The sequence below is a fragment of the Callorhinchus milii genome, unplaced genomic scaffold, assembly GCF_018977255.1.
Source record: "Callorhinchus milii isolate IMCB2004 unplaced genomic scaffold, IMCB_Cmil_1.0 Scaffold1, whole genome shotgun sequence".
Lineage (NCBI taxonomy): Eukaryota > Metazoa > Chordata > Chondrichthyes > Chimaeriformes > Callorhinchidae > Callorhinchus > Callorhinchus milii.
This window is the reverse complement of record NW_024704742.1, coordinates 112,276,352-112,283,262: the sequence shown is the minus strand read 5'-3', so window position 1 is coordinate 112,283,262 and position 6,911 is coordinate 112,276,352. Positions and strand designations below refer to the sequence as shown.

The 6,911-nt window shown below is 42.5% G+C and overlaps 1 non-coding gene across 1 annotated transcript; it reads right to left on the bottom strand.

The window, feature by feature from the left end:
• Positions 1 to 625: 625 nt before the first annotated feature.
• On the bottom strand, positions 626 to 697 carry trnaa-ugc. Its single transcript has one exon. It is a non-coding gene; the product is annotated as a tRNA-Ala (tRNA).
• Between the last annotated feature and the right edge of the window lie 6,214 nt (positions 698 to 6,911).

The window sequence follows — 6,911 nt, the reverse complement described above, 5'->3', positions numbered from 1 at the left end:
GTGGGCAGAGTGGCTGAAGGCCTGCTTGCTAATGATGGGGTAGGCGAGGCGGGTGACATGAAGCAGGCCAGAGCCCGCTGAGTGGAGGGTGTGGGCAGGTTGGTGGGGGTGGTTAGAAGGTCACAGAGGTAGGGGGGAGAAAGGCCATGGAGGGCTTTGAAGGTGAGGACCAGGAACTTGAACTATATCCTCTGTGTGATGGAAATCCAGTGGAGTCACATGTTGGGGACGACAAATTTGCAGGGCCATGGGGAGAGAGCGGGGGAGGGGAATTGATTTTGATAGCTCTTTTCAAAGAGCCAGCACAGACATAATGGGCCGAATGGCCTCCTTCTGAGCTGTTTAATTCCATGATTCTATGAGTCTGGCGAGGATGAGGGTAAAAATAATAATAATGATAATAATAATAATAATAATACTCGCTGCACTTGATATAGCGCTTTTCACGTCTCAAAGCGCTTCACAGAATAGACTGTAAAGTGAATTTACTGTATATTAGTAGGCGAAATGCGGCAGCCAATTGCACACAGCAGTGGCCCAAAAAAACAGTTGTGGATTGAAATGACCAATTTTTTTTTTAGAGATTATTATCAGGTGTGTGGAGTAAGGAAACTTTCCTAAAGTTTTGCCCTGCCGGGAATTGAACCCAGGTCTCTCGCTTGCAAGGCGAGTGCTCTAACCACTGAGCTACAGGACTCCACAATAGGGTCATGTGATAGGGTCATGGAGCCTGGTGCAGGAGAGGACTCTTGCAGAGTTCTGGATGATCTGCAGCCTATGAAGGGAGGAGTTGGGGAGGCTGACAAGCAGGGAGTTTGCATAGTCGAGCCTGGATGTTATGAATGCGTTCATGTGTATGATGTGCTCTGTTATGAGATCCAGGCAGGAGAAGTTTTATACCAGTGGTGGCCAACCCATGGCCCGCGGGCCAGAAGTGACCCGTTGGACCATCAAGAAGTGTCCTAAGTATTTGCACCAGTCCACACCAGGCAAGTCTATTCCAAATCAATGCTTTGTTTCCAATACCTACTGAGTGGCGGTGAACATGGCATGGCCATACATGAAGAAATAATCAATCAAGAACATTTATTTGGTTGGCCAACCGTAAAGTCAGGGCACATAGCAAGGATGTGCAAATAGATGTTTTGGAGTATTGGTTGTTGTTCTTTCCCTCCAAGAGATTGTTAGCACAGAGACTAGGATCTGGTAGATTTCTCACAAAATGTGAAGCAATGAATACCTTAGGCCTTGGTCTATTCCATGCTTTTTAATGTTTTTCCTGACTTCCCCAGAATTCTAACCAGTCTATGAGCCAAAATAAATACATTTCCCTATTGACGAATGCTGATAATAGGTTGCTTATCTTTAGTCAAAGTACCACTGTGCTGTGGAGTACAGTAGTTTGAAAAAGAGCACAGTAGGTTCCTTTTTTTTGTCTGGTGAAATTTCAAGCCTACATTATGCAATATGGGCAAAGGACATCTCCTTATGATTGTGTCAGAAAAGAAGCGAATGATTGCCATCTGAGAACAAAGCTCATTAAAACTCTTAATGGCTACATGAAGGTAGACATCCTTCAGTCTGATGGCTGCGAGCCAATCCCTGAGGCACACCACTTGTTCAATGGAGATTTTGATTCTTTTCTTCTTGAATATGATCTTACCAGAGGTTAAATCTTGGTTTAAGATCCCTGTTCTTTTGCAAGGGGACAATCAGATCATTAGAGCTCTGATAAAATGATTACTTTGTGCAAGATTTACTGAGTGTCACATGATAAACTTTGCTGAAAAATAGCCCAAAAGTATTTGTATCAATTATTGGAGACACAATGCTATTCATTGGCCATGAAGGCTGTTTGGATGGTGTTCTGACTACTCACTTGTTGCCATGGGTTGAGAATGGTAGTAATTGAGGGTTGAGGCTGATGGAAATTTAGCAAAATCCTGCCTCAATAATATCCATTCTGATAGAAGTTACCATTGCAGCAATTCAGTGAATGGACTTTTATCACTTGAGTCATAAAGTTTTGCAGAATTTGTAAAGTGGACACAAATTCTTATGAGGCTATTCTTGTGACTAAACTGTGTTCCTTGTTCAAGTCCAAGTTTCAAAGACTTCAATATTGCTCCAAGATGGTCTTTAGGTACATCTCTTGTACTCCTGGAGAGGACACAAGATTGGTGTCTAACACATAATCCTACCTTCATTCTGGCCTTCATTTCCTCCCTCCCCGCACAGCCTTTCCCTTGTCTTTTTTATTGATACAAGTATGATGAGTGTTCTTCCAAATGTCCTTCTCTTGCTCCCCTTGTTCTACATGCTCTTCCTCTTCCCTGAATACTCACTGTATTGTAATTAAAATTCATCATGCTGTCTCCCACTCTATTTTTTCAAGATGTCAAGACTTCCTTCATCAATCTTCCTCTGGTAATACGCCGTAAAAACTTACACTTGGTGTCACCTAACAACTTCATGACTTATCTTGTTTTCTCTGTTACACTACTGCAGTAATGTCCTAGCACTTCATGTAAGTTCTGAAAACCAATACTGAACAATGGATATCCAGACGTGATTACATAGCTGAGAATAAGTCATAAATCAAAGATTGAGCAATTATAAGCATCATCCCCATTTGCAGATTAGATGATATTCTTGAAATCATCCTCGTGTATCAGTTATAATACCTACTTGTACAAATGTTATGTGGCTTTTTAAATTCTGTTTTTGGTCCATTGGCTGCTAGTGAAAATAACCAGCTACCAATGTGCTCCCACCATGATGTGTGATGATATTCACACAAAAAGATTAATGATTGTGACACATCATTACTGCAGATTTATTGAGAAATATTCTACAGATGATTGCCAGAAAATTCGATATCCAGTGTATAATATTAATACATTGGTGGTATAATCAGGAAATCCACTAATCTACAGTTCATTGGAATACTAAAACTGTTAGTGAATAAGGCATTTGATTTTATGCTGCATTAAAATAGTATCATCCATAAAATGCAAATCACCGTTGATGTTATGCACTGCGGAGGAAACTGAGTAAACAAAGGACTGATATCTTACCATTATAGAAAGTGAAGTTGTACAGTACAATACAGAGACCATTCTAAATTGGAGAGATCAGAGGAACAAACTCTTTTATCTCAGTGACAGCATTTTACTCCCAGTCATGACTTAGTGAGGTTACTGTCAGGACAGCACACTGGGATGCCAGTCTACTGCAGCTACCTCAGTTGTGGTACCCCAGCAACTGTCCCTCAAAGCAGACTTACCAAAGCTATGAAGCAGCTGCAGCTCTTATTCCTCCCTTCAGCTGAGCACATGCATAAACCCATGACAACCCGGTGATGTATTTGGTTGGTTTTAATAAAAGTGCCCGTGACGTTTTAGAACAAAACTGACAGCCCCAAAAAGAGGAGGTCTTGGCCTGCAATTTCCCTGTCTTCCTTTTTATTTTGTCCATCAAGCCACAGATAATGTCATAATTTACAGTCATGCTTGGTGGAAAAAATGATTGATGACTTTTGTATTAATAAGCATGTCCACCAGATGTATAATGGGCTTTAGTAAAACTCAGCATGAACATACAGTTCTTCTGAAGTCCTCGTTGCTTTCATGTTTCATTTGCAATGCCGTGTGAATTCACTTCTTTCTGCAACTATAGCATTCTGCCGTATTGTCATTTTAGCAAATGTCTACAAATGGCATCAATAACAACTTTGTAATCCCTCTAAAAATAGTCACATAAAATAACAAATGAAAGAATAACTAGCTTGCTCTTTTTAAAATCTAATGTGTATCACCAGTTTCCTGAATGTATTTATAATACTGTTTCATTTCCTTTTGCGATTTCTTTTTGCCCACAAAAATATACAGTCAATTCACTTTACAGTGTATTCTGTGAAGCTCTTTGAGACATCTCGACATGATAAAGCGCTATATCAAATTCAAGGATTATTATTGCTATATTATTATTGGTTAACATTGTGTAGAAGGCACACTGCATTATATAGTTTCAAGGGTTAAACTAAAAATGTACATCAGTATGCTCCTCAGTTATAGGTGCAGTGCAAATAGGAACCTGGAAAAAGCTGTGCAAAAATTAATATTCTTCTTTGAAATTATATACAAACAAATATAGACTGAATTTTTCACTGCAGCCCTGACATCCCCAAATATCATTTGGACAAATTGATTTTGAAATGTGAAGTCGATGTCTTGAAATACTAAACAATTCACGGTTTGATTTCTGTGTTTGTTGTCACATTGTTTATTGGGTTCTAATATGTGGCAATTTCTATGCGGATTCCCTAATAATAATAATCCTTGCATTTGATATAGTGCCTTATCACGTCTTTGAGATGTCTCAAAGTGCTTCACAGAATATATTGTACAGTGAATTGACTGAATATTTTGTGGATGAAACGCAGGAGCCAATTGCGCACAGCAGTGTCCCACAAACAGTTGTGAATAGAGTGACCAAATAATGTTTTTATTATTCTTTTTTGAAGGGATTATTACCCCCGGAAAAGCAATCCGCCAATCAACTAACAACCAGGTACCTACTTACTGCTAGGTAAACAGAGGCATGTCGGGTAAGAAATCTTGTCCAACATTTCGCTCTGCCTGGGAATCAAACCTAGGTCTTGCGTGCAAGGCGAGTGCTCTAACCACTAAGCTGCAGGATTCCACAACAATAATATTCCTTAATAATAAGGAATGTGAATGTCATTCCTTCTGGTAACCCACCAACCCACAAGTACTCTGCTCCAAAAGTAGATTATGTGAGTTACCTGCTTTCTCCCCTCAAGACGGTGTGTTGCCTACTTCAATTCTTCTCAAGGCCTAGGTGAGAATATTAACTTCATTCTTTGCTTGGGCTTTTGCCTGGTTCTATTTTGGGTAGGGGGAATGATTATGGCTTCATCTCTGCTTTATATATATATATCAGTGAATTAATGCACTAAATAAACAGCACATGTGGTGATCAAAGCTGATGCAAAGGTTTTATTGGTGTATATCTGGAGCAGGTATACAATTTATGCAGAGCAGTTGAATTTAAACCATTTGTTAGTGGAACACTTTGAAATAAAAATGTGAAGAACTAAATCACTTCTGTTTATTAATTATTATTTTGAGAATGGGGAACGCAGTTTCTCCCAGCCCCTTAGTTTCCATTGGTGTTCTCTATTATTCCCTCACTGACATGGTAGGTCAGCTTGAGAGCTCCTAAATTGGATTGATTTAGTAAACCCAGAACTGTACTTTTAGATAACGAAAGCACTGAAGTATTTCTCAAAAATTGACTGGAATGAGTTTCCAGGAAGAGTATTGGGGGCCGGGTTGCTGAATGTACTTAAAAAACAGTTTGATGCTGTAATGTGAGGACAGTATGGGGGGTACTGTGAGATCAAATGAGTTGAAGGACCTTCTTCATTCAAATACTTCTAGTGATCTTATGCCAATGACATCACAACAACAACAACTTGCACTTATATAGCGCCCTCCACACAGGATAGCATCTCAGAACGCCTAACAGTGGTGGATTCTTTCTCCAAGCTGGGTGGGAGGGGGAGATGGCCATAAGCACAGTCGAAGAGGAAAGTTTTCAGGCAGGACTTGAAAAACGGGAGGGAGGGGCAAGATGGCGGGATTGAGGGAGAATGTTCCAGAGTTTTGGGACGTAGTGGCTGAAAGCGCAATGAAAGCGTGACCTCCGATGGTGTGGCGGAGTGTGCGAGGGATGAGCAGGAGGCCGGTGCCAGTCGAACGGAGGCACTGGGTGGTGGATTGGGGAGTGAGGAGGTTGGAGAGGTAGGGAGGTGCCAGAGAGTGGAGGGATTTGAACACGAGAGTGAGGATCTTGAAGTCAATCCATTCAGTGATGGGGAGCCAGTGGAGCCTGGCCAGAACTGGTGGGATGTGGGTACGGAGTTTGGTCCGGGTCAGTATGTGGGCAGCGGAGTTCTGAATGACCTGGATCTTTTGAATAGTGGAACTGGAGAGATTGGTGAGGAGTGCGTTTGAGTAATCCGAGTGGGAGGTGACAAACGCATGCACGAGGGTTTTGGCTGCATTTAGGGTAAGGTACAGTTGAAGGCGGGCAATGTGGCGGAGGTGGAAGAAGCGGTCCTGGTCAGGGACCGGATGTGGGTGAGGAAGGACAGCTGGGGGTCAAACCAGATGCCTAGATTGTGCACTGGTTTGGTGAATGTGAGGGAGAACCCGGGGAGGTTGAGGAGTTCAGATCCCTAGGAGTGAAGATGTTGGCGGGAGCCAAGGTGTATGGCTTCCATCTTGTCAACGTTCAGCTGCAGGAAGTTTCCACTCATCCAGGCCCTGATGTCTGCCAGACAAGCTGATAGAACATCAGTGGACCTGGAGTTGATACTGGAGGAGGCAATGTAGATTTGTGTGTCATCCACATACATGTGGAAGTTTACGGATGATATCGCCCAGAGGCAGCATATGGATAAGGAAAAGTGGAGGGCCAAGGATGGAGCCCTGGGGTACCCCGCAAGTGACCGGGTGGGGATGGGAGGAGACACTATTTGTGGAGATGAAATGGATGTGGTTGACTAAGTGGGACTCAAACCATGTGAGTGCGGTCCCACTGAGGTGGATGAGGGAGGAGAGGTGGAGGAGCAGGATGGAGTGGTCGACTGTGTTGAACACAGCAGAGATCCAGGAGGACAAGAGGCAGAGGAAGCCCTGGTCACAAGATAGAGAGAACATCGTTTGTGACTTTGAAACTGTCACCATCAGAAAATGCACAAGCTTTGTCATCCAGAGGAAAGTATGCAGTGTAAATGATATGGTTCTGGCTGCGCCCACAGTTTGCAGAGTCTGATGTGTTCTGGGCGCGGCACTGGCTGTGAGTGGGAGCGGACACTGCGG